This window comes from Dromiciops gliroides, chromosome 2 (genome assembly GCF_019393635.1).
Source record: "Dromiciops gliroides isolate mDroGli1 chromosome 2, mDroGli1.pri, whole genome shotgun sequence".
In the NCBI taxonomy this organism is placed as follows: domain Eukaryota; kingdom Metazoa; phylum Chordata; class Mammalia; order Microbiotheria; family Microbiotheriidae; genus Dromiciops; species Dromiciops gliroides.
In genome coordinates this window covers 630655531-630674892 of record NC_057862.1, presented here as the reverse complement: position 1 = coordinate 630674892, position 19362 = coordinate 630655531, and positions in this window count along the sequence as shown.

Here is a 19362-nt window from a genome sequence, read left to right as displayed (position 1 = left end):
TCATCAGTTTGTTTCAAAGGCAATAGGATGTCCCCTGCAGCTTCCTAGACAAATAATCAGGAATACACATGCAGCTGTTGCTTTGCATATGATGAGAATCATCTATACCACTTTGAATACAGCAAGATTTGGATACTTTGGTTAGCCAGGGGCTCAGAGCATTTTCCTGCTGTAGCTTAGAAATCAGTCCCAAATAAATGCATTTTGTGAGGATGAGTTTCCCCCTGGTCGTGACAAGGTTGTCAAGGATCTAAATCAAGCTTGCTGGTACAGTAAGGGGAAACATTTAACCTCTCTACACACACATGCACTTTGGACCAAGAAAACTAATCCAAGGCCAATGTCTGGGAAAAACCAAAACAAAACAAAACTATGATAACAGCAAGGTAAGACATTTGTAGTACCCACTTATCTCTCTACTACTCTTTCCTCCTCCCATTTCTCCCTCCCCAAATGGATACCAGGTTTTCATGTTCAGGCACTGCTCCCCAATAAAAATGTGATATACTCTGTCACAAACAAGGTATTTAGACTTCCATGGGTTACCCTTCCCCAGAGTATTAATGAGTAGATGCAGACTTTTGGGAGAAAATAATATTTTATCTTATAAAAGGCTACCTAATAGAAATTCAGGCTAGAGAGCAAATTTATTTGGAAAATAATGCTATTATTATAATATTCTTATAATTCTACATAATCAGGCAGGATAAATATTGCAGGTATTACCTAATTAAAAATTATTGTATTATAGAATTTAAAGCTATGAAAACTCTTAGGAATCGCTTTCCAACCCCATCCCCATTTATAGATGAAGAAACAAAGGTATATGGAAGGGCAATAAATTGGCCAAGATCAATCAGATTTCAATGTACAAGAGAGTCCAGATTTGAACCCAGTTCCTCTACTTCTAAATTCAGTCAATATTTTTTGCAAGGTCTCATATATGTTTTCATTCTCGTTTAAGAATGACTTTTTTCCCTAAGAAAACAATGAGTGACCAAAGGCTATATAAGATAGATCATTACAGGACACAATGACCAATGATTTCCTGGCAATGCAGGGACCTTTTCTTTTACTACTTATCTTGCCACTGAACCCAGATAGCTCTGGAGGAGAGCATGAAGCTCGTGACTTTGAATAGCCCTCCCTCACTTAAAACCAATTCACTGAAAATTATGACATCAACCTGATTTCATGGTCCTCTTCAAAAACAAAGGAAAAACAACAATTACCATGGCTGACTTGATTGCTCACTTGTAAAGTGTCCTGGGAAGAAGCCACAACAATACATAAGAGCAAGGGGATTTATTTTATCCAAAATGTTAAAGAGGGAAGGGAACAAAGCAAAAACCTAATCCAATATCCTTCTTTTCCAAACAAGATAACAGAATCACAGAAAAGAAGTGACTTGCCAGAAAACACATGGCAAATTAATGGCAAGATAAGAATTGGCACCCAGGTCTCCTGAATCATTCTATATTCATTCCAAGAAGCCAGAGTATGGTATGTGGGTGGGCTTTCTCACTTAGGAGAGAAAATTGATGTACCCTGTTTAAGAGATAAGTAGATGCAATATTATCACAAAAATAATACCAGTTTACAATTTGATGGAATTTAAGACTTCAATCAATAAATTCATTGACATTTATTAAGTGCCTACTATGTTCCAGGCACTGTGCTAAGCCCTACGGGTACAAAAAGAAGCAAAAGAGAGTTTCTTCCCTTACAGCATTTACAATCTAAAGAGGGAAACAACATACAAACAAATATATTCAAAACAAGCTATTTATCAGATAAATAGGAAGTTACTAAAAGACTGGAGCCATTGGAATTAAGAGAGGTTTGGGAAACCTTCTGGTAAAGAGCTCTTTAATAGGCTTTCATGTTGCTCTTGATTCTGACCGAATCCTTCTCCGGAAAGAATGAATGCTATAGAGTAATGTAATATTAAGTAACATGATTGTATCACTATAAAGTTTATCAAGCCTGCTCCGTAAAACAACTCTGTAGGGTACAGAGTAAAAGTATCCATTTTACAGCTGAGAAAACTGAGACTCAGAGGTAACCTTAATTATGCAGCTAAGAAAGTTAGACCTAGGATTTGAACCTGGTGAGTCAAATGTTTTTGTTTGTTTGTTTTTTCAGTATATCAGGGTGATTCCAGAGATGGAATCTGCTTAGCTGATGAATTCCTTCCAACATGTGGTTATTCCACCACTGCTGTAATTAACCCAATTTCAGAGATAAGGAATTTTAATGGTAGTGGCTGTGTTGGAGTTTTTCCAATTCTCAATATCCAGTGGTCAGGCTACACCATGCTCTTCTTTTTACATGATAGCTATTATGAAAAACCTACTGAACTTAGGTTGTAGATAACTCTTGATGTGTGCCCTGGGGGAAATTATCATGAATGTTCTTAACTCTTGAGGCATCACTTTCCTTCTTGGTAAAATAAGAGATTTAAACTAGATAAACATTACAATCTCTTTCAGCTCTAGTATTCTATCTCTTAGTCACCCTTCCTTATTTTGTCATAGAAAGTTATCATGGGGGCAGCTAGGTGCCACAGTGGATAGAACACCAGCCCTGGAGTCAGGAGTACCTGAGTTCAAATCAGGCCTCAGACACTTAACATGTACTAGCTGTGTAACCCTGGGCAAGTCACTTAACCAAAAATGCAAAACTCTTATATTGAAAGCCTTGTTCTCCTACTATTAGTTGGACCTCTCTTCATCTGAAAATTAGAAGGGTTGCTCTAACTGATGTCACAGGTGTTCTTTGGTTCTTAAATAAAATGTTCATCAGAAGATATAAAGCTTGGATTAAAAGCAATTTACTATATGGGAAAGTTTATGGAAACTTAGGAGTACAGCTAGGAGACACAGTTAGATAGTGTTATGGGCCTGGAGTCAAGAGGACCTGAGTTCAAATTCAGCCTCAGACAATTTCTGTGTGACCCTGAGCAAATCACTTTACCCTGTTTGCCTCAGTTTCTTCCTTTGGAAAATGATCTATAGAAGGAAATGGCAAACTACTTCAGTATTTTTTGCCAACAAAGGCCCAAATGGAGTCAGGAAGAGTCAGACAAAACTAAAATGACTACACAACACCAACAATGGACATGAAGTTAGAAGACCAGGAATCACAATCTCTCTATGTATTTCACTAGCCATATATATAAACTTAGACAAGTCAGTTCATCTCACTGGTCCTGAGTTTCCTAATTTTTGAAATGGGCACTTAAATGTTTGTACTTTCTGCATCACAGAGCTATTATAAAGGGAAAATTTATAAATTTTAAATATTTATAGATGAAGTATTATTAAAAATAAAGCAGAAATAAAGGCTAAATATTAAAAAATATAAACTGGGTCCTCTGGAAAATTCTAAGTCTAGCCTCTAGATTTGTTTGTTATTGGTTTTTTTCCAGTCACATGGTTAAGGGAATCCATTTTGGGGGAGAATTTTATTTTTTGTAAATTTGACACAAAATCTGTTTTCTAAGACAAAATTGATTTATTTTACTGCAACCATAAGATAAAGCATGAACTCCTTAAATCTTATCTTTTTACTCTCCAAAACCAAGTTTCTCTTGCATTTTTTGGAAGTGGGAAGCATCTGTCACAATATGTCCTTGTCTGTATCCACAGTACACAGAAAACGACACATGGGTTGTTTATTGGAGCACATTATCCCTTTCTTCAGATATCTTATATAGAAAAGTATTCCTATACATTCTGCTGGGTTTGGTTGTTTTTATTTTGTTGTATTGCATGCACTCCCTTTCATTCTTAGTTTCTTCTGCTTTTAGAATGATAATTAACTAGGCTTCTCAGGAAGGCTCGAGAATTTCCAGAGAAAGCAGTCTATTGGTCAAAGAAACCTGTGGAGGGAGGGAAGTCTTGTTTCCAAGGTGACCAAACCCACTCTTCCACTCCTGCCTTTATTCCTTCATTTGTAGGCAGTGGGTGGAAGGAATACTATACACGGTACTTTTTCTTTTTTTTCAAATATGGCCAATTTCATTCTCAAGGGATGCCTAGGAATGGAAACTTCATCAGCCCAATTTCCCTCAGTTTCTTAGATTGCCAAGGAATTAATGATAACTTATAAATACCTCATTACCTACCAACTCATCCCTGAACCCACTTCCTGGTGTTCTTTCCAAATTTGTCTCTGCCTATTTAAGACATTCCTATCATTTAAAGTTCAGCCTCGGACTCTTCTGAAACTCTTCATTGTTCATTTATTTTCATTATGATCTGTCCCTTTCTGAACTAATATGAAAGTTTCTATTGTGCACATTAGGCAGTTAAGATTCACTTTCATATGTGGGCATTGTGTATTGTATATTAAATATGCATTCTTATTCAAAGATTTCTCCCTGCATTCCTCAAAAAAAATACTCTTCCAAGGTCTCATTGCCTTGTTGCAAATGTATGTGCCCACAAAACTCAAGAAGTGGATTACAGTATCTCCTGGGAACGGACCATAGATCTCTTCACAGAGGAGTAACCTAGTTTGGTGAGGCTCCCCATCTATTCCCTTGCAGGTGATGAAATTTTCCATCATGTCAATTTAGTAAGCCTGTCAAGTAACTTCAGAGTTGGTTGATATATGTGGTAGAGAGAACTCTGGCATCAGTACAATCACATGCTCTTGAAGCAATGATGAATGTGTTCATTATACTTGTGTGTGTGTGTGTGTGTGTGTGTGTGTGTGTGTGTGTGTGTGTGTGTGATGACCTACAGGTGATAGGGATAAGACAGGGTTAATATGTTGTTTAATATTCCCCTCTATTATGGTAGCTGGGTGGCAGAGTGTAAAGGACACAGAACCTAAAGCAGGAAGACCTTTGTTTACTTCTATCCACACATTTACTGACTGTATGACCCTGACCAAGTCATTTAAACTCTGCTTAAGTTTCATCAGCTGTAAAATGGGGTTAATTATAGCACCTAATAATTTTCAAGGTAGTTGTATAGATCAAATCAGATGTTTGTAAACTATTTAGCACAGTGTCTTTCACATAGTTGTTAATTAATAAATGCTTATTCCCCCTATTTCCTATGTTATTTCAACCTCAACACTGAGCACAATGATTTATATGCAATAGACAATAAATATTTGTTGAATGCTTGTTTAATTTAACTTCTTTTTAATTTATCTTCTAAACTGAAAGTAAATTCTATCAAGGCAAAGCTTATGAATATGTTATTGTATCCACTTTGAGCTTATTATTGTACCATGTATAAGTAGGTTAAAATATTTTAAGTAAGTTTAAATGCACCCTGGTGTAGTAGAAAGTGTTCTGGTCTTAAAGTTAAAGGACTTGAGATCAATTCTCAGTTCCATAAGAGACTTGTGACATTTGGCAAGTCACATCTCATCCTTAACTATCAGTTTTCTCATTTAGAAAAGGGGTGTGATAATATTTATACTACCCATGTAACTGACTAGTTTTGAGAAACCAGTGCTGTAAGCATTACGGAACTAAAGAAAAAAATTGCCATTTTCAATCTCATTTTTCCATGATCCTCTCAGTTCTGCTTCTGATTTCCTGCATTTTTCTACAATAATTCAGCTGCAATCTCGCCACTTTTTCCCCCTTAGCCCCTAGAGTATCCTGGAACATGAATCCTCCCCTCTAGTGTTCTCACTCTGAAACACCCCTCCATCATTCTGGTCACCCCTCTCCCAATGATGAGCCCCTCCTGAGGCCTCCATTTTGGCAAAGGGGGCCAGACTAGCCAATCTTCATTCCCCTTCTGCTATTGCTTCTGATGTCTTAGACACATGACCTTTTCCCAGCATACCCCACACTTTAGCTCCCTTTTGTGTGGTATCTTCCCCCAACAGAATGGAAACTCTTGGAAGGCACAGAGTGTCTTTCTTTTGGCTTGTATATCTCCAGTCCTCAGCACAGTGCCTGAGACCTGGCATATAGGAGGTACCTAATAAGTGCTTATTGATTGACATTGCCTTGACTTTTACTGCTACCTCAGAAGGTAGATTGGCAAACTAAGGGCATTTAGAAGAAGGCAACCAGGATTTTGAGGAAAACGTAAAGTATGCCATATGTATGTGTGTATGCATACATGCATGTATATATGAATGTATGTGTATAGAGGTATATATGTGGTTATACATATACACATATAGAGTTTTACTATATATAATTGTATTACATATATCAATTATATAACTATATCTTAATATAATCTTTCCTTTGTATATTTTCTTAACATATCTTTCCTTTGTAATCATAGGTATTTTATGCACTAAAACAACATTACTTTGAGAAGGGGTTCATTGCTTTCAACACATTGTTGTAGGAGATAAAGACATGGAATGATTAGCACCTTGGAAATGATTATACTCTTCCCTAAACTCCCCACAAAATTTTGATGATAGAAACTTTATGAGGGTGTGGTGGTCAAGGAGGAGTTAAAGCAGGGGATGAATTGAATTTGAGTGAGACAAGAGGAGTGCTAAATCATTAGAAAAAAATGTCCAATTCTCTTCTCTCTTCATTTAGGGCAGTGTAGGAGACCTAGGACAGTTATAAATTTATGTCCTTTTAGTGATAAATCCATATAACTGTGCACAAATAGATGTAAACATATATATATATATATATATATATATATATATATATATATATATATATATATATTACATGTGAATATATGCACACATAAAAAGAACATATGCACATATGGGTATATATATACACATATACATGTGTATAAACAAATTCAAATATACATGCATATAAACATGTGTACATATATTGTGGACCCCTTTTCAGAGTAATGTATAATGCATAAATTAAAAAAATATGATCATATACATATATTCATGCATGTAAAGCAATATTATGTCATAATCCAAAGTAAGCTCCCAAAGATCAAGATGTTATTGGCTTTCAATGTTTACTCATAAACATGGTGTTTAACATATCAATTAAATTTAATTCCTTTAAAAAATACAACTGTAGGCTAATTTGTTTAAGAGATGTTGTATCGTTTTTCTCCCTTTTCATTTCCTTTCCTTGGACTTTAATAGGATGTAAAGCATGTGATGAGAATGCCTTACTAATTGGTAACTAAATGAAATTGATTGAATGACTTAAAGTAAACCATATTCTATTATGCGAAAGCACAATTTATTTAAATCCATTGGCTTTTGTCTCTCCCTGTGGGATAACCCTAGAAATGTTTGCTCATTTGACACTTTGAATTCTTAATACTAGTCTACCCTAGCACATCTCTCAACTTATTTGAACACTTTGCCCATTTAACAAAGATAGGAGTTTCAGGATTTTTTAAAACTACCCTAGTTAAAAATAAAGGCAAAGGCAGAATCAGAAAATCTGAAGTTAGAATGGAAAAAAAAAATCATATATGGGAATATGGGTAACTGCAATGATTCAAGGTTATTCTTCTGAGACTATTCATACTTAACCTGGCCAAGATTATCTGTTCAACTTTTTGATTCCCGGAGAAGTCTTTTTTCATATTAAAGAGAACATGATAGTTCCAATTTATCTGATAAAGGGATGAGGATGGTGAGGAGAAAAGCACATTTATACAGGTTTTTAGCTATAATATACACATTTGAAGGCAAAATTGGAACTGACACTGTGCAGGGGTGAGCCTTCTCCCATAAATTGGCATTTGGGTTGTGTTGTTTAAAAAATTGGGGTGCTAAGACTATTTCTGTTTTAATTATTGGGGAATTAGGCTGGGGTTTTTCTAATATATTGCTACTAATAAACTAAAGCTTATTGCATCATTTTAGGCAGTAAGCATTTATTATTAATTAAGCTCACATGTTATTAAAGCATTGACCACGTGTCTGACTAACTTCCCCACGAGTTACATACCCATCATGGATTCCCAGGAAGGAGAGGAGAGAACTCATGGCTTGTTCATGCAGGTCCCAGGTGCAAGAGAGCAAGCCTCTTGTGGTCCGGAACCCTTACTCCTTAGATAGAGGTGGTTCTTAGACACTGCTCAAAGCTAATTGGCTGGAATCATTCAATTCCATTGCTTGATGTGACCTGAGGGTGGTCCATATTAAAATGAGCTGTACCATGCTGACATCAGGGCCTAGTACAAAGAAACCCCCCCTCAGGGCAAAGGCACTCTCAAATAAGCGTGGTTTCTACTTCCATTTCTACTGATCCACCCATGGGCTCTTGGGCTGCTCCCAAAAGGGCAAGTGGGGGTGAAGAGAAAGCTGACTAAGACTGGGTCCCTGTGTCCCCCCAAAAATCCACTATCAATAATTATTTTCTCACAGGGTTTTGGATTTAGATGTATGGAGGGGAGGAAGATTTTAAAATTTAACACTTGTAACCCGTTCCTACTCTTTGGAGTTTTCTGCCTAGAGTGATTAGGGTTCATTACCTCTGCAAACTCATCCCTTAACCAACCCAGCCTACTCCAAATTCACCTTCTGTATGACTAACAAATACCTCCAACTCACCTTCCAATAGTTTTCTTTCTTATTTCTTGCCATACACACACACACACACACATATATATACACAGATACATACACATATGCATACACACATACATACATACATACATATACACACACAGTAGTGCATAATCCTAATCCTTCTGTTAACTCCTTCCATTTTCTCAAACTTTATTAACCTAGGCTTACCTTTCCCTTATTCTCTCTTTCCATCCTATTCCACCCACTATGACCTTTGTATACCCCATTTTCCTACATATTAATCAAAACAAACAATATAAAAGCAATACTTTCCTTTATCCTTCCTCTTGTGAGAATCAAAATTAAATTTCCTATAAAGTTCTTTGCAAACTATAGTTATATAAATGCTTATTATTCTAGGCCTCATTAATATCTTTGTATTGCATGCAAGGATGACAACTCTGGCTGCCTTTATTAATACTGGTTGTTTTTTGCTTACTTCTCCAGTTTCAAATCACTTAAAAGTGATTGTGTTTTATTCCTGAGAACCTACTACACCTGGACCTTTGCCTGTCAATATTTGCTTTTGAGTTCACACCACCTGATTATATCAATCTTACTGCTTTTATCTACTGACCTTATTGCCACTTCTCTACTTTTCTCTTGGATTTTTTCCTTAAGCATGGATCTCCACCAAACCTCATAGCTTTCAATTGCCTCTGGAGTAAAATATAAACTCTTCTATTTAGATGTTAAAGTTATTCATGACCTGACCCCAATCTATCTTATCAGCCTTGTTCCACTAATTACTCCCACTAGCACATGCTGAGCCACAGCCAAAATAGTCCTTTTTCTTTTACTCACATGAGACACTTTGTCTCGTGTCTCTAGGCCTTTGCTTTAGCATTCCCACATTCCTGAAATGAATTTTCCCATCACTTCTTCCTCCTATATTCTCCCTCTTCCTCTAAGATAAAGCTCAAACATCATCTTCTACATAAAGGCTTTTCTGATCACTCCACCTTATGAGAACCTCACTCATCCATTTGCATTTTCTGACTACTTATTTATATTTATTTTCTTAGTATTTATTATAACATGTATGTATGCATGCACCTGATGTCCTAGCCCCCATTTATATGTCACATTCTGACAAATAGGAATCATGTCATTCTTTGCATTTGTGTCTAAAGTACTAGTCAGTGTTTATGTGGACCAAGATAGGCACAACAACTTGTTGGCTGATTGATTAATTGGTTGGTTCCTTTGACACCTAGCTCACAAAATTCCTTTCCATTACTTATTTGCATCACCTTTAATTTTAGAGCTTAATAAAATCCCCATTAAATATACTTTAAATACCCTGTCCTCTAACTTTCTTGAGCTCTTCAATATTTATGAACTGTCATTCACTCTACTTCAGTTACACAACAAAGATTTTTAAAACCTGGATCGCATCATTGAAAACTAGTCCATTTCTAAAATTCAAAACTATTAACTATATCTCACAATCTCTTTATTCTTTCATCTCACAATATTTTCATTTCCTCCTCTATTTTCTTCAATTCTATAGTCACTTTAATCCCTTAACTCCTTCTTACTTTCCCAGTTAATAGAACCTATTCTGGACTCTATTTCTTCCCTACCATGTCTTCACTTAAGAAGAAATTAAGAAAAATAAAAAAGTAAAGAAAAAAAGAAGAAAATAAAAAGGATGGGCATCTCTGCAATTTCCAATTTTTTGCCAGCACAAAGATAGCTGGTATAAACATTGTGAAACATATAGGGTTTTTTTTTTTCCTTTTTCCCTTTTCATCTTTGGAAATAGACCAAGTAGTGGTTTTGTTGGATCAAAGGGTATAGATAGTTTAATAACTCTTTGGGCATAATTGCAGATTGTCCTCCAAAATGGTTGTATCATTTCACAATTCCAGCAACAATGAATTAACGACCCAATTATTACCTGTCCTCTCCAACTTTTTTCATTTTCCCTGTCTATCATTTTAGACAATCTGTTGTTAATAAAAATCATATCTCAAGGTTATTTCAACTTGTATTCCTCTAATCAATAAGGATGTGGAGCATTTTTATATAATTAACATCTGTTTTGATTTCTTCATCTGAAATCTTTCTATTCATATTCTTTGATCATTTATCAATTGGAGAATAATTCGACTTCTTATATTTGAATATTACATGTATGCTTCATTGTCCATGGTACCTTTTGTCAAAATGAACTTATGCCATTTATCTCATTTGGTTGTATCTATTTTACCCATGACTAAAGATGGCAGAGAGAAGCCAGTGAGTTTCCTGAGCTCTCCTTCTGTTCTCTCAAAAAGAACATTAAATCAACCTCTGGAACGATTCTGAAACTACAGAACCTGCAAAGAGACAGAGGGACACAGTCTTCCAACTAGATATAACCTAGAAGACTTCAGGAAAGGTCAGTCTCACTCAAGCAAAAGGGAGGTGCAGCGCACCTCAGTGGAGCACACCACTGCATAGTTTGGAGGGGGTCAAGGCAACTCAGAAGGAAGCTATATGCCACATCTGAGTAACTGAGGCCCCTGGGTCCTGACTCACAAGCTGGTGGCACAGCAGGACAGTGGCAAAACCCACCTGCACTAGCGAGAGGGCAGGTTGCCAGCTAGAGTGCCACCCAAAAGACAGGTATGACCAGGCCTAGTGATTCCAGCATGCACTGCCAGCAAGCCCAGAGTGGTGAGAAATCCACAAAACATAGAGGCCTCAGTGTAGAAAGCCAGTGACACAGCCCCTATGCCCAAGCACAAGAATCTTGAAACAGGGACCCTGGTGTCCCCAGAGCAGAACTCAACTTTAAAAAAAATAAATAAGTTGCAATATGAGTAAAAAACAAAAGGGAGCTCTTACCACTGAGAGCTTCTGTATGAACAGGGAAGAGGCAAACACAAATTCAGATGAGGACAATACTCTCAAATTGCCTACATGTGAAGCCTCAAGAGGGAAGATGAAATGGTCTCAAAAACAAAAAGCCTTGGAAGAGCTCAAAAAGAATTTTAAACATCAATTGAGAGAAATGGGGAGAGAAATGAAAGCAACACAAGTAAATTATGAAAAAAGAATCAGCAGCTTACAAAAGGAAGCACAAAGATTGACTGAAGAAAACAATTCTTTAAACAATTCATTTGGCAGGGGGTGGGGAGGGAAGGGCAGAGCCAAGAGGGCAGAGAGTAGCCAGCACATTGCATAAGCTCTCCTTTTGTTCCCTCAAAAAGTACATTAAATCAATCCTGTAGATGGATTCTGAAACTACAGAACCTGCAAAGAGACAGAGAGAGACAGTCTTCCAACCAGAGATAATTTAGAAGACTTCAGGAAAAGGTTAGTCTGACTGGGGCAAAAGGGAGGCTCAGCTCACTGCAGCGCAGCGCACGGGAGAGCATCAGGGAAAGTCAGCAGGAAGCTGTGGGCCACAGCTGAGCAACTGAGGCCCTTGGATCCAGGCACAACAAGCTGGTGGCACAGCAGAACAGTGACAAAATCAACCTGCACCATATGAGAGGGCAGGGTGCCAGCTGGAGGGCCACCCAAAGGACAGGTGTGACTAGGCCTACTGATCCCAGCACGCTCAGACAGGAAGTTCAGGGCCACGTCTACTGATACCAGCACGCTCTGACAAGAAGTCCAGGGCAGTGAAAAATCTACAAGCCATAGAGGCCTCAGTGTAGAGAGCCAGGGACACAGCCCCTATATCCCAACACAAAATGCTGGAAACAGGGACCCTAGTGCCCCTAGTGCCCCTAGAGGAGACCTCAACTTTAAAAAAAAATTTAAAAATAAAAAATAAGCTGCAGTATGAGTAAGAAACAAAAAAGAGCTCTCACCATTGACAGCTTCTGTATTAACGGGGAAGAGGCAAACACAAATTCAGATGAGAACAATACTCCCAAATTGCCTACATGTTAAGCCTCAAGAGGGAAGAGGAATTGGTCTCAAGAAGAAAAAGCCTTTTTGGAGGAGCTCAAAAAGGATTTTAAAAATCAATTGAGAGGGGAAGCTAGGTGGTGCAGTGGATAGAGCACTGGCCCTGGATTCAGGAGCACCTGAGTTCAAATCCGGCCTCAGAAACTTGACACTAAGTAGCTGTGTGACCGTGAGCAAGGCACTTAACCCCAAATGCCTCACCAAAATAAAAGAAAAAAAAGAAAAAGAAAAAAATCAATTGAGAGAAATGAAAGTAACGCAAGAAAATTATGAAAAAAAAAAAAGAACCAGCAGCTTGGAAAAGGAATCACAAAGATTGACTGAAGAAAAGAATTCCTTAAAAAATTCATCTGGCCAAATGGGGAAAAAGGTGCATAATTTCATTGAAGAAAACAATGCCTTAAAAATTAAAATTGGACAGTTGGAAGATAATGAGTCCATGAGACACCAGGAATCAGTCAAGCAGAATCAAAAGAATGAAAAATTAGAAGAAAATGTGAAATACCTCATTGGAAAGACAACTGATATGGAAAACAGTTCCAGGAGAGACAATTTGAGAGTCATTGGACTGCATGAAAGCCATGATCAGAAAAAGAGTCTAGACACCATATTCCAGGAAATAATTAAGGAGAACTTCCCTGATATTATAGAATCAGAGAATAAAATCTTCATTGAAAGAATCCATCAATCACCTCCTGAAAGAGACCCCAAAAGGAAAACTCCAGAGAATATTGTAGCCAAATTCCAGAATTATCAGGTGAAGGAGAAAATACTCCAAGCAGCCAGAAAGAAGCAATTATATATCAGGGAGCCACGGTCAGAATTGCTCAGGACCTAGCAGCTTCAACATTAAAGTATCACAAGGCTTGGAATAAGATCTTCTGGAAGGCAAAGGAGCATGGACTGGAGCCAAGAATCTATTACACAGCAAAACTGCTCATTCTCTTTCAGGGGAAAAATAGACATTCAATGATATTGGGGACGTTCAAGGTCTTCTGATGAAAAAACCAGAACTGAATAGAAAATTTGCTCTGAACATAAAAGACTCAAGAGAAGTTTAAAAAGGTAAACAGACAAAAAAAAAAGGTACTCAATTAGGTTAAACTGTTTACATCCCTATACGGGAAGATAATACTTATAGCTCTTGAGAACTGCATATTTATTTGGGCAGACAGAAGGATTATACACTGAGGGTATAAATATAAATTGTCTTTGATGTGATGACATAAAGGACATTAAGGGGTTAAAAAGGGAGTTTATAGGGAGAAGAGGAAAGTGGAGGTGGAATGGGGTGAATTACATCATATGAAGAGGTGAAAAAAAACCTATTATAAAAGAGGGAAAGAAGGGAGGGGTGAACATTGTTTCAACCCCACTCTCATTAGATTTGATTCAAAGAGGGAATAACATATATGTTCATTTGGATAAAGAAACTTAGCTTATTCTTTAGGGAAGTCAAAGGAGAAGGGAAGGGGGGGACTGATATAAGGGAGGGCAAAAGCAAGGGAGAAAAGGGTAAAGAAAAGGGAGGGGGTGATAAAAAGGGAGGGCAGATTGGGGGAGGCAGGGGTAAGAAGCAAAACATCGATGAGGAGGAACAGGGTGAAAGAAGGGGGAAAATGTACAAATGGGGTAAATAGAATGGAGGGGAATGGACCTTTAGTAATAATAAATGTGAATGGGAATGGGAAGAACTCTGCTATAAAATGGAAGCGAATTGCAGAGTGGATCAAAAACCATAATCCTAAAATATGCTGTTTACAAGAAACACATTTGAAGCAGAGAGATACACACAGAGTAAAGGTAAAAGGCTGGAGCAGAATATATTATGAGTCAGCTAAAGTAAAAAAAGCAGGGGTAGCAATCTTTATATCAGACAAATCACAGGCAAAAATAGATCTCATTAAAAGAGATAAGGAAGGAAATTGCATCTTGCTAAAAGGTACTATAGAAAATGAAGCAATATTGATATTAAATATATATGTACCAAATAGTATAGTATCCAAATTCTTAGAGGAGAAGTTAAACGAGTTACAAGAGAAATTAGACAATACTAGTGGTAGACCTGAATCTTCCCCTCTCAGAATTAGATAAATCTAGCCCAAAAATAAATAAGAATGAAGTGAAAAAGGTGAATAGAATACCAGAAAAGTTAGACAAGATAGATGTCTGGAGAAAATTGAATGGGGATAAGAAGGAATATAACTTTTTCTCAGCAGTACATGGCACACTTTCAAAAACTGACCATGTATTAGGGCACAAAAACATCACAGTCAAATGTAGAAAGGCAGAAATAATAAATGCATCCTTCTCAGATCATGATGCAATAAAAATTACATGTAAGAAAGAGCCAGGGAAAAGTAGACTGAAAACCAATTGGAAAGTAAATAATTTCATTCTAAAGAATGAATGGGTCAAACAACAAATCATAGAAACAATCAATAACTTTATCCAAGAGAATGACAATAATGAGACAACATACCAAATCTATGGGATACAGCCAAAGCTGTGTTTAGGTGAAATTTTATAGTTCTAAATGCTTACATGAATAAAAAAGTGAAAGAGAAGATTAATGAATTGGGCATGTAACTTAAAAAGCTAGAAAAAGAGCAAATTAGAAATCCCCAATTAGATACTAAACTAGAGTTCCTGAAAATTAAAGGAGAAATCAATACAATTGAAAGCAAGAAAACTATAGAAGTAATCAATAAAACTAAGAGCTGGTTTTATGAAAAAAAACAATAAAATATTGGTTAATTTGATTTAAAAAAAGAAAGAAGACGACCAAATTACCTGGGTCAAAAATGAAAGGGGTGATGTCATCACCAACGAGCTGGAAATTAAATCGATAATTGGGAATTATTTTGCCCAACTGTATGCCAATAAATTTGATAATCTAAATGAAATGCATAAATATTTACAAAAATACAAATTGCCCAAGTTAACGGAAGAGGAAATAAAATCCTTAAATAATCCCATATTAGAAAAATAAATTGAACAAGCCATTAGTGAACTCCCTAAGAAAAAATCCCCAGGGCCAGATGGGTATACAGGTAAATTCTACCAAACATTTAAAAAACAATTATTTCCAATATTATACAAATTATTTGGAAAAATAGGTGAAGAGTTCTACCGAATTTGTTTTATGACACAAATGTGGTGATGATTCCAAAACTAGACAGAGCAAAAACAGAGAAAGAAAATTATAGACCAATTTCTCTAATGAATATTGATGCTAAAATCTTAAATAAGATATTTGCAAGGAGATTATAGCAAGTGCTCACCAGGATAAAACACTATGACCAGGTGGGTTTTATACCAGGAATGCAGGGCTGGTTCAACATTAGGAAAACTAGTAACTTAATCAACCACATCAATCAGAAAACTAACCAAAATCATATGATTATCTTGACAGATGCAGAGAAATCTTTTGACAAAATATAGCACCCAATAAAATAGGTGGAGCTTCCCTTGTTTTTTTTTTTTTTTAATTTTATTTTAGTGAGGCAATTGGGGTCAAGTGACTTGCCTAAGGTCACACAGCTAGTAATTGTTAAGTGTCTGAGGCCGGATTTGAACTCAGGTACTCCCAACTCCAAGGCTGGTGCTCTATCCACTGTGCCACCTAGCTGCCCCTAGGAGCTTTCCTTAAAATAATAAGCAGTATCTACCTAAAACCATCAGCAAACATTATATGTAATGGGGATAAGATAGGGTCCTTCCCAAAAAGGTCAGGTGTGAAACAGGAATGTCAATTATCACCTATATTATTCAATATTGTACTATAAATGTTAGAGTTAGCAATCAGAGAATAAAAATTAATTAAAGGAATTAGAATAGGCAAGGAGGAAACAAAACTATCACTCTTTATAGATGATATGATGGTATACTTATAGAATCCTAGAGAATCAACTCCAACATTTCTTGAAACAATTAATAACTTTAGCAAAGTAGCAGAATATAAAATAAATCCACATAAATCATCATAATTTCTATACATGACCAACAAAGTCCAGTAACAAGAGATAGAAAGAGAAATTCCATTTAAAGTAATGGTAGATAATATAAAACTCTTGGGAGTCTACTTTCCAAGACAAACCCAGTAACTATATGGACACAATTACCAAACACTTTTCACATGAATCAAATCAGATCTAAATAATTGGAAAGATATCAATTGCTCATAGATAGGCAGAGCCAATATAGTAAAAATGACAATTCTACCTAAATTAATTTATGTATTCAGTGCCATACAAAGCAGACTACCTAAAAATTATTTTATAGAGCTAGAAAAAATAATAACAAAATTCATCTGGAAGAACAAAAAGTCAAGAATATCAAGGGAAATAATAAAAAAAATGCACAGGAAGGTGGGTTAGCTGTACCAAATCTGGAGCTTTACTATAAAGTGGCAGTCATCAAAACTATCTGGTACTGGCTAAAAAATAGAGTGGTAGATCAATGGAACAGGCTAGGCACAGGAGACACAGTAGTAAATGATATTAGTAATGTCACATTTGATAAACCCAAAGACTGCAGCTTCTGGGATAGGAACTCAGTATTTGACAAAACTGCAGGGAAAACTGGAAGATAGTATGGCAGGAACGAGGCATAGAGCAACATCTTACACCTTATACTAAAATAATGTCAAAATGAGTATATGATTTAGACTTAAGAGGTGATACCATACATAAATTAGGAGAGGAAGGAAAAGTCTATATTTCAGATCTTTGGAAAGGAGAGCAGTTTATGAACAAACAAGATATAGAGAATATTATGAAATGCAAAATGGATGATTTTGATTACATTAAATTAAAAAGGTTTTGTATAAACAGAAGCAATGCATCCAAAATTAGAAGGGATGTAGAAAGCTGGGAAACAATTTTTATGGCCAATACATCTGATAAAGGCCTCATTTCTAAAATATATCAGGAACTAAATCAAATTTATCAGAATCCAAGTCATTCCCCAAATGAGAAATGGTCAAAGGATATGAACAGACAGTTTTCTGATGAAGAAATGAAACCTATCTGTTCTTATATGAAAAAATGCTCTAAATCCCTATTGATTAAAGAGATTCAAATTAAAAGAACTCCGAGGTACTACCTGACACCTATAAGATTGGCTAATATGACAAAACAGGAAAATAATAAATGTTGGAGAAGCTATGGGAAAATTGGAACACTAATGCATTGTTGGTGGAGCTATGAACTGATCCTACCATTCTGGAGAGCAATCTGAAATTATGCCCAAAGATGCTATAAAGCTGTGCATATCCTTTCACCCCGCAATACCAATTTTGGGTCTTTTTCCCAAAGAAATCATAAAAAAGGGAAAAGGGCCCACATGTACAAAAATATTTATAGCTGCTCTTTACATGGTGTCAAGGAATTGGAAATTGAGGGGGTGCCCATCAATTCGGGAATGGCTGGACAAGTTGTGCTATATGAATACAATGGAATTCTATTGTGCTATAAGAAATGATGAGCAGGATGAGTTCAGAGAAACCTGGAAGGACTTGAATGAACTGATGATGGGTGAGATGAGCAGAACCAGAAAAACATTGTACACAATATCTTCAACATTGTGTGTTGATCAACTGTGATGGACTAGATTCTTCTCACCAATGCAGTGGTACAGGAGAGTTCCAGGGGACTCATGATGGAAGGGGATCTCCAAATCCAGAAAAAAAAAATGAATTGTGGAGTATAGATGCTGATTGAACCAAACTATTTCTTTTGTTTTTGGTGCTGTTGTTTTTCTGTTTTGAGGGTTTTCCTCATTGCTCTGATTTTTCTCTTATAACATGACTAATGCAGAAATGTTTAATATTATTATGTGTATATATATATATACATATACATATACATATACATATACATATACATATACATATACATATACATATACATATACACATACACACACATACACACACACACATATATATATCCTATATCAGATTACGTGCTGTCTAGGGAAGGGGGGAAGGAGGGGAGGGAGGGAGGGAGAAAATCTGAACTTGGATAGCTCATATAAACAAATGCTGAGAACTGTCTTTACATTTTACTGGAAAAAAAACAATAAAATAATTTAATCAGAAAAAAAATCATTTGGCCAAATGGCCAAATGTTTTCTTTACTGAAGAACACAATGCTTTAACAATTAAAATTGGACAGTTGGAACATAATGACTCTATGAGAAACCAGCAATCACTCAAGCTTAATCAAAAGAATGAAAAAAATAGAAGAAAATGTGAAATACCAAATTGGAAAAACAACTGACCAAGAAAAAAAAAAATCAAGGAGAGACAATTTGAGTATCATTGGACTGCTCAAAGCCATGATCAGAAAAAAAGTCTAGACACAATATTCAAGGAAATTATTAAGGAGAACTGCCCCACTTTTATAGAATCAGAGGATAAAATTGTTATTTTACCCATGACTTTTTCTGAAATATTTGTAATTCCTACCTTTGCTCCTCTTCTTGAGTTGCAGAAGGAAAACACAAAATCGCACAATTAAAGACTAGATATTCCTGTCATTGTTTGATCATGTCTAGTTCTTCATAACCCTATTTGAGTTTTTCCTGGCAAAGATACTGGAGTGGTTTGCACTTCCTTCTCCAGCTCATTTTACAGATGAATAACTGAGGCAAATAAGGTTAAATGATATGCCTAAAGTCACATAGCTAGGAAGTAGCTCATTTCTTCTCAGGTTTTCCTGACTCCAGGCTCAGAACTTTATTAACTGGGTGCTCTAGCTGCCCTAAACTGACTGGGCCCCCTATAACTTCATGAAATGTATGGTCAAACACAGTTTAACTCCTTCATTGAAATCCTCATCTCTATTTACCGCAAATACTCTATTGCATACTTCACAATTTTTTTTGCACTGGAAGCCTCCAATTTCTGCCTCCATCCCTTTATCTCAGAAGGTGAGA